The following is a 9633-nucleotide window of genomic DNA, read 5'->3' as shown; positions in this document are numbered from 1 at the left end:
CAGGAGAGGGCTGTGTTGTAGATAGAGTGGGTATGGGAATAGAAGGGATGGAGAGGGGAAGGACAGAATTAGTTCTAGAAGAATTTGAAGAATCCAGGACATTTGAAACACACATTAATCTATAAGAGCCTCAAAGTGCCTATAATTGTAACCAGGCAAGACATCCAATGAAGTGATTGGAAAACCAATGCACCCACAAAACCTTAGACCCCAGAAATGCTGCCTAAAAGATATGTAGGAGTAGAAGGATGAAGCAGAATTTGAGGCATGGGCCAACCACTGACTGGCCCAGCTTTAGACCATTCCATGAGGGGGAGGCCACCCCCAACACTATTGCGGATATTTTGCTACACTTGCAGACAGAAACCTACCGTAAGTCTAGCCAATGGTGCTTCACCTACAACTGTTGGAAGTTGATGCAGAGATCCACAGCCAAACGCCTAGTAGAAGATGGGGAGGAAAGGTTGTGTGAACTAGTAGTTTCAAGAAAGCATACACTTTAAACTAACCTGAGCCCATGAGATGCTTTTGGATAATAAACTGCCAATCAGGGATCATGAATGTGCAGAACCTAAGCCTTCTGCACATATGTAGCAGTTGTGTAGCTGGGTCTTCATGTGGGACTCTTCAAATGGGAGTAGAGGCTGTTTCTATGTACACTGCCTGCTTTTGAGATTCTTTCCCCTAACTGGCCTGCCTTGACTAGCCTCAGAAGAAGAGGGTGTGCCGTGTATTGATGGAATTTGATGTGCAGGGGCTGGTTGATGTTCATGGGAGACCTCTCCTTTTCTGGAGAGGCAAAGTAGATGTGGGGGAGGCAAGAGGGAGTGACTGAGGGAAGAGGAGATGGGGAAGCTCAGATCTGAATACAGAGTGAAGTAAAAACTTATTCAATAAAAAAAATAAAGCCAAAGTCTTATTTCTAATATGCATTTATATCTAACTCACATGTATTTACGTATGGGTTCCAGAGGCCTATATTTCAAATATAACAACATTATCTTTATACACATTGAAACTCCGCCATAGTTGAGGCTCCTACTGTTTCCTATTCAGTAACTGGACCAACACTACACAAGGCAAGGATCATTGATTCGATCAATTTTTTTTTCTTTGGTTCTTTCTTTGAGATAACAGTATCAAATATCTTAGGATGGTTTGGAACTGATCGTGGAGGTGAGGCTAGGCTTTAATACTTGAACTTCTTGTTTCTAATAAATAATTGCTAGGATGCCAGGCATCATTCCTCCCCTTTCATTTTTACCATAAGTGGGACAAATCAGACAAGATCAGGTATAGTTAGGGGTTATCTTAGTCAGGGTTTATATTCCTGCAAAATCCATCATGACCAAGAAACAAGCTGGGGCTGAAAGGGTTTATTCAGCTTATACTTCCACATTGTTATTCATCATCAAAGAAAGTCAGGACAGGAGCTCACAGAGGTCAAAAACTTGGAGGCAGGGGCTGATGCAGAAGCCATGGAGGGTTGCTGCTTACTTTCTTATAGAAACCAGGACTACCAGCCGAGGGATAGCACCAGCCGCAATAGGCTGGGCCCTCCTCTCTTGATCACTAATTGAGAAAATGCCTTACAGCTGGATCTCATGGAGGCATTTCCTCAAGGGAAGTGCCTTTCTCTGTGATAACTCCAGCTTTTGTCAAGTTGACACACAAAATCAGCCAGTACAGGGGTGGAGAGAATATGAAAAGGAAGGTATAACAGAGATGGGAGAGTGGGTGGAAATCAACAAAAAGGAATTATTTAGACATGGATTTCCTCTGGGTTTTGTTTCTATTGAAATTATATTATTCTTTCTTCATTAAAGTCTCAAAAATATTCTACATCTCTCAAAATATTAATTAGATATACTTACCACAAAAAGTTTTAGACAGATCGACTAATATGTCCTTATTTAGAATGTTTGGATATTTGTGCATTCTGTTTCTTGATGTGTTATATAATTTTCAACAGAGAATAGTATCTTAATGCCTAAGAATTTATAAATTTTATCATTAATATGTTCATTGGGAAAACCTTAGACATTTAAAAATTAATACTATCTTAAGCATTTTTGGCAGCAGTATAATTTACTAAAGATACTTCTATATCTTATCCTTGGGAAAGAGACATAAGAAGCAGCCTTTAAGGTGGGGCATAAAGCCGAAGGGTAATCCTAGGGCACCCAGTTTTAGAAAAGTATGCTGACTGAAGAAGTTTCCATACAATACAAAGGGTTTGTATTGTATGGAAATTTACAGGCTTTGTTTTTTCCTTTTCCCTTACAGGTTTTGTTTTTTCCTTCTTGAATCTAATCAGGGCCCAATTAGAGAGGAGTACAAGGAGGTTGGGGACATTTCTTCTTGAAGGTAAGATGCTGCAGCTCTTTACTGCTCCTCCCAGCCTTCAGTTTAATTTCCTTCCAACACTGATAAATGCTGACTTCGGTTCTCAACCCACTTGCCAATACTGAAACAGCTTGAATGCTTTCAACTGTCATGTTAACTCAGCCAAACTGTCATTTGCTGAACCTTTGCAAATTCACTTTGTATTGAGCTGGTAACATCTGACTAATTCCTACTAATATTGCAGAGCTGCTATAACCACTTCTGCAGTGCACATTAGCCTTGTTTAACTGGTATCATAAATAATAAATTCAAACTGCTGGGAATTGGCTTGTATTCCATATTGCTTTTGGACGTGTTTTTGGAACCAGGTACATCATTTTACACTAATGACTCTGCTAAGCCCACAGGCTTTTGTCTGTTATTTTTATATCTCCAGAAAATATTTTAAACAAATAGTGCATAAGATGCTCTTATGCCATATCCTTAATCTTCAAAACTTATCGCTTGAAATTTAAACCAAAAAAATTAAAAACATGCAATTATGGAACAATTCTCTGGCAGGTCATGTGCATCAAGAACTGGGCTGATATTTCAAATCCTCTTCAACCTTCTCTCTCTCTCTCTCTCTCTCTCTCTCTCTCTCTCTCTCTCTCTCTCTCTCTGTGTGTGTGTGTGTGTGTGTGTGTGTGTGTGTGTGTGTTTTCCTTAGTGAGTATTGGAGTCTTGATGTCCAGGTTCAGAAAATTCACAGTTATTGTAAGAAACATAGTGAAGACAGAGATGAATAGAGACCACAAAAACAAATCACATCCAACCACTTGTCAACTCTAAAGTTATCTATTTAATGAACTGAAAGAAGTTCTGTTGACTTCTGCTTTGAGAATAAGCTGGGTGTAATTCTGCATATGCCCTGTAGAGGGACAGGAGAAATAAGGACCTATCCTCTGGAAATGGCTGTAGCATAAAAATAGTTAATGGTCATGGGGCTGGGCAACCGGGCCACCAGTGGCCAGAAGTTTCGGCCTTTGTGGATGCGAGCTGGGGACCACTATGGACCAAGATTAAAAGAGGAAATAAAATGAATCACGCCTGGGGAATGCTCTCTGGTGTGGTGGTCATCTCTAGCAAGGACTCAGTCCAGCACCAGGGAGTCTCTTTGACAAAAGAAGGGATCTGTAAACGTCCAGGTCAGTGGCAAAAGTGCGGGTGTGTTCGAAGTCTTTTACAGCTCTATGAAGCCGATTCAGATTATCAACAGCTCCATAGATGTGCTGAAGCCAGGAAAGATTCCCAGCGGCAAGACTGGGGTTCCCTTTCATCTTCCTCTGCTTGTGAAAGGCAGCAAGGTCCTGTATGAGACTTACCACAGCGTGTTTGTCAACATTCAGTACACACTGTGCTGTGACATGTGGCGGGCGGTCCCTGTTGGCCAACGACCTGACCTTGAATTCATCGTTCACTTTTCTCCTCAGAAGACGAAGTTGACCCCAAGTCCTGTTGACTTCACGATTACCCCAGAAACCTTGCAGAACGTCAAAGAATGAGCTTCAACTTCCCAAATTATTCATCAAAGGATATCTGAACTCCACTAACTGTGCTATCACATAGCCTCTGACGGGAGAGCTGGTGGTGGAACACTCAGATGTTGCTCTCTGGAGCATAGAGTTTCAGTTGGTCTGGGTTAGAGATCTGTGGGTGTGCAGAAGGCTAAGCATGCGATGTCACAGAGATTCAGAATATTCAAATCACTGATGGGCACATTTGTAGGAATCTTCCTGTCCCCTTATACAGGGTCTTCCCCAGACTGTTCACCTGTCCAATGCTGCAGACCACCAACTTCAAAGTGGAATTTGAGGCTAATATGGTGGTCCTTCTTCATGCTGACCACCTACCTCATCACTGAAAAGTTCTTGCTGAAACTCTGTCAGACATAGTCCAGTGGCAGGAAGGGGACAGCCAGAACGTCCATCCAGTCATCTGCTCACACGGGAACGTCACTCAGGCCACCTGCTCACAGGCATCACGCCAGCCGCATACATCTTCATGGTGTCTTCTCATGGTCTCAAAGCTTGTTCCCTATAGATGCCTTGCCTCAGCTCTTACGTCTGGAATGCAACAGGATTTCCTCATGTGTATTGCAAGATCACAGAAAATATTCCCAATGACTCCAGATGTGCCTGTTTCTTTATAGGTCCATTATGCAGCGTGTCTGCACTTTAAGATCGGCAGGCTAGTGAGACCATGGAGTCCGAAGGGAACCCATTTCCTTCTTGCCCAGCCTCCTGACAGCAGAGTCAGCAACCAGCAAGCTCTTTGATTGAGTCTGTCCAAGAAATGACAGTGACTTCATTGGAAAATTCAGAGCTCTTCCCTTCTTGACATCTTGATAATGTTTCACTAGAATTTCTACATTTTTATTTATTTATTTTTAGGGCACTGGAAAAAAACAACAACCATGACAACAACTAGTCCTTGCTCTCACAGATAGAGAATAGTGAATTGTGGCTGATCCCTGGAGTGTTTGCAGTGTGTGGTACTGGCACACACAGTTAATGCTGCCATATTCCCACAATGTATTGAAAGGCAAGGTGCTGGTATAAGGGGAAGAATGAATATTGGCTGCTGGTTATTAGGTAGGCTCTGAGTGACAGGACACCTAAGCTGAGGACAGAAGATGGTCTTGGTCTGTCCCTGACTCTCTGGGACATATGGCGTCAGCCTGTTTTCCTTTAGCCTCATACTATAACTCATACTATATGGAGAGTATGTTGCAATACTTTTCTTCCTTCCAGTCTTGCTGCTGTTCTGTTGGTCCACAGTTAATGAGCACACTGCACACCAGCTCACCTACCTTCACAGGTTTTTGGGGGTCAGGCCTAGGCAAAGCAGGCCCCAACTGACAGCTTCATGGCCACACTCCCACTGTACTGAACATCTGAGGGAAACTGAGGCACTGCTACTGGGACCTCACCAGAGAAACTGAGAAGACTTAGCTGAGTCACCTCACAGTGGGTTTCCAGAGAATGTATTTTTGCTTTGTTATACTTCTCCTTGATATATTTAAACAATCTAGTACCCCAAAATGTAGGCCATACTGTCTAGAGAGTCTGTAAGGAAAAGTCATCTCTGATTACATAATTTTTTTTAGTGAATAAAGAAAGCTAAACAATTAAAAAAAAACAGTTAATGATCCCCGAGTCTTGCTGATTCTGCTTTTGTCAGGACTTATCTAACTAGGATTCATCTAAGACCTGAAATGACCTCCAATCGTCACAGCTTCCCTATCCCCTGCTGCATATCTGCATTTCACAGCCTATCTGTGGATATCTCTGAGTTTGACATCAACTCACTCTTCCATATTTAGCTCCTGGAGTGCAGAACAGGAGATGAACAAGGATGCTACCAATAGACATACCAATGTGGATGGAAAAAAAAAACTCAGGATGCTTCAATCCTAAAAGAGGTACCAGCATCTAAAGAATGATGAGAGCTGGAGAAATAGTCTCCTCAGAGAAGAGCATGCCAATCAGTTATCTAATATCAAATGATTAACCCCCAAAACATATAGAAGTAACATAAGAATGGAACAGATTGCATTTATGTATTCAGGAGTATCTATGTGAACACCTCTAAACTCTCAGTCCAATTCTCAAATGAAAAGTATGTTCAGTTATTCTCAATCTTCTCCTCAGCTAAAGTGTCCATATGATAACAAAACCAACGATTAACTCAACTGACATTGTCTCAGTCAGCACACAACACGCCTCATTTCTACGTGAAAATATAACATAGATTCTCATTTGCTACAAGATATCTAATATTAATGTAAACATGCAATGCACACTTGTACACTATTATTAGTTGTTCAACGGAAATAGTTGAAATAGGATGACTAGAAAAACCATTCATCATGTAACACAAATATCTATAGTAATTTAACCACCAGTTTATAAAAACCTTGAAATTGGAATTCTAAATGACATGTGAGGATTCTAACCATTGGACGCAGGAAAATGATGTCTGAAAAAAAAATCAACAGTGAAAAATCATAAACAAATTTGCTTATAGTCATGACTACACTAGGATCTTGGAGATAAGGTCAGCCTGTCAGGGAAGGCATTGATGATAGAGTGTGTCTAAGTCTATTGGATGTAAAAGCATAATGAAGAACTTTGTGACTTTTGGTACGCTTGTAAATTTAAGGATGGAATAAGAGCATTGATTATGACCCAGATTAATCTCCAATCAAAGATCTCGATATATAATGTAGTCCACCAGTAAGAATAGAGCTATGTCCAACAGAGGAAGGGAGGGTCAGGGAGCCTATATTCTTGCATACAAGAAGCCTATATTTTATATAAAGCTATATAGGATAGAATACAAGGTTGATAAAGAATGTGCCCTGAGATTCTGCTCAAAGGAAGGAAATTGATATAGCAGAAAGACATGACTTCAGAAAAAAAAAAGTATTACAGTAAAATGTTACAAAACATAATGACAAAGTGACTACAGACTTAGTAAAACTGATGATCTTTGCAGAAATGCTTTAAAACAACCGAAACTATTTAACTTATGTACTCTATTCTTGGGAATTCAAAATAAAATAGCATCAGAAAAAAATCATTAAATTATGTATAATACTCAAATATAAACATGAGTGGATTTATAGTATGCAACATTCATATAGATAACTCCACAGACATCATAAAGTATGTTCAAGTGTATTTCAAACATCATCAGAGTATTCTTTAAAGGATACCCAGCATATTTATAAAGACTGTGATATCTGAAACGCTGCAGTATTTCCCACAGTATAATGTAACTAATGGCAAATATCCAAAATGAAAGAATGAAAGTCTTCAGATATATGTAATCTAAATAGGGCAATGGTAGTCACCAGCTAAATTAGGAAACATTTTTAGATGAATGTACATAAAAATACAATGTAGTTTAACTTATGGGCTGCTGACTGTACTTAAGGGACATTTTAAACAGTATATGGGTTCGTATTAGGAAAAGGAAGGCTGAAAATCATGATCTGAAATTCCAACTGGAAAAATTAGGGAAGAAAAGAATCAAATCCTGTAAGATTAGATTTTTTTAAACCTACTTTAATAAGGGTTCTAAAATTCATTGACATCCCTCCCCTTTTAGCCCATTTTCCAAAGGTAGGGGAGGACAAGGGGTGTGAACCTGCTTAGGAATAGTTTCTGGGGATGATTTTAGTCTCTGTCAAAATAGCAGAAGTCAGGTTTAGTCGTATAGAATATCAAACAAGAGTCAGCAGCCATGGCATAATCCAGCAGAAAAATCCAGGGTTCTTCCAAAACAGCACAAGTCATACAGTGGGAAACCACTAGAAACAGCTAAGTCGCCAGAAGTTCTCAGCCATGCCCAAGATCAGAGAAGAAGTAGGACAAACAGCAGGTTGCCCATTCACTGTATGTTGAGTCCTATTTGTACTCTCTCCAAATATCAGGTGTCTTCCCACAGGTCTTGCCTCAGCAAAACATCACATGAGTCTGCATCACATGACACAACCAGAAACTTCCCCTTCACATTTCTAAAGCAAGGATATGGAAGGAAGAAATCACAGGAAGAAAACTGGAAACATGAGATGGTCTAGAAACACCCAGTGGCCAGACAGCATGTTCCCAGGGAGTCAACTGTACATATGATGAGATAAGAAAAAGCACAAAATCCTTTTTTCCCCTTATGTTCAATGTTTTATTTCTATGCATTTATGAGTGCATAATAAAATTTAATTAATAAAACAAGCATAGTACATGTTGAAAATAATAACTACAATACTATAGAATAATTATGCTCATATATTATACAAGGTTTTACAAATATGGCTGTTCTAAAATATCATGTAGTGATTTACATTTATAATCCTTTTATTTTCCCTTATATAGAGAACATTTTTCCCAAAATGAAACACTGAAGCTTTTCTTACTATATCCTACTCTGCAAAGGGAACATTAAGTAAAATAACAGTTGCAAAATGGAAGTTATTTGATATTCCAGCAGTCAATTTTATATCAAAGATTACTTTTAAGCTTCTACATTATTAGTTGGTAATTAACCTATACATTAATGGACAATTAATACCACTGGCATCCTGTCAGCTATTAAGGACTGGAAAAACTCAAGAATATGTCATATATTAGTCTGATTTTCTTTTTCTTTTTTGACTTTCTATCATTATTTATTATAAATCATTATTATTATTATTTTACTTATTCAGTTTACATCTTCTCACTGTGCCTTCCCAGTCACCCACTGCCACAATCCTTCTCCTATTCCCCCTTCTTTTCTGAGCAAGTAGGACCCTGGCCTTGTGTATCCCCCACCTTGGCACATGAAGTCTCTGTGAGGCTAAGCCCATCCTCTCCCACTGATGCCAGAAAAAATAGCCCAGGAAAAGAACATATCTCATATACAGGCAACAGCTTTTGGGATAGCCCCTGCTCCAGTTGTTCAGGACCCATATGAAGACAAAGCTGCACATCTGCTACATATGTGCGGGGAAAGCCTAACTCCATCCTGTGTATGTTCTTTGGTTGATGGTTCAATCTCTGTGACCCCCTAGAGTTCAGGTTAGTTAATTCTGTTGATATTCTTGTGGAGTTCCTATCCCAAAGGGGCTGCAAACCTTTCTCCCATTCTTCCATAAAAGTCCACAATTCGATCCATTGTTTGGCTGTGGGTCTCAGCATCTGTCTGTATCAGCGGCTGGGTGGAGTCTCTCAGAGGACAGCCATGCTAGACTCCTGTTTGCAATTATAATAGAGTATCATTAATAATATCAGTGATTGATGCTAGCCCATGGTGTTAGCATTCCTTCTAGGCTCTACCCAGCAGTTACCTGGCAACAGCCAGGTGGGACTGGCTTACTATAAAAGAGGCTGTTTGCCCCCTCCTAGCTCTCTTATTGTCTTATTCTCTCTGACTTTCTTCTCTCCCTGGCCCCTTTCTCTCTCTCTCCCCACTCTTCCCTCCCCCTCCCCCTCCTCCTTCTCTGTTTTTCTCTGTATCTACTCCCTTCTCAACTCTCCATCCTATGCCATAAGTAAACTCTATCCTATACTGCACCAGTGGTGACATGGCTGGTACCTCAGGGGGAAAGGATGCCTCAGCATGGGCCTGTTAAGTCACTCCTCCCACCTCACCATACCTGGCTCTTCAAAGCATATCCTGCTCTCTCCTTTTTATAAAACACAACACATGGGAGGGTTCACAAATTGAGCCAGTTATTGGTTGGCTTTTCCCTTAGTCTGTACT

General features: G+C 40.2%; 1 pseudogene across 1 annotated transcript; it reads left to right on the top strand.

Annotated features, from left to right (window-relative positions):
• The first annotated feature begins 248 nt into the window (after positions 1 to 248).
• Positions 249 to 4280, top strand: LOC110306575 (annotated as a pseudogene). The gene is made up of 3 exons (XR_002379301.1): positions 249 to 372; positions 2287 to 2367; positions 3353 to 4280. The product of XR_002379301.1 is annotated as a Down syndrome critical region protein 3 homolog pseudogene (transcript).
• Positions 4281 to 9633: the final 5353 nt, after the last annotated feature.

This window comes from Mus caroli, chromosome 12, assembly GCF_900094665.2.
Source record: "Mus caroli chromosome 12, CAROLI_EIJ_v1.1, whole genome shotgun sequence".
NCBI classification, from domain to species: Eukaryota; Metazoa; Chordata; class Mammalia; order Rodentia; family Muridae; genus Mus; species Mus caroli.
Note: the sequence above shows the minus strand (reverse complement) of the source record. Positions and strands in the feature narration are given on the sequence as shown.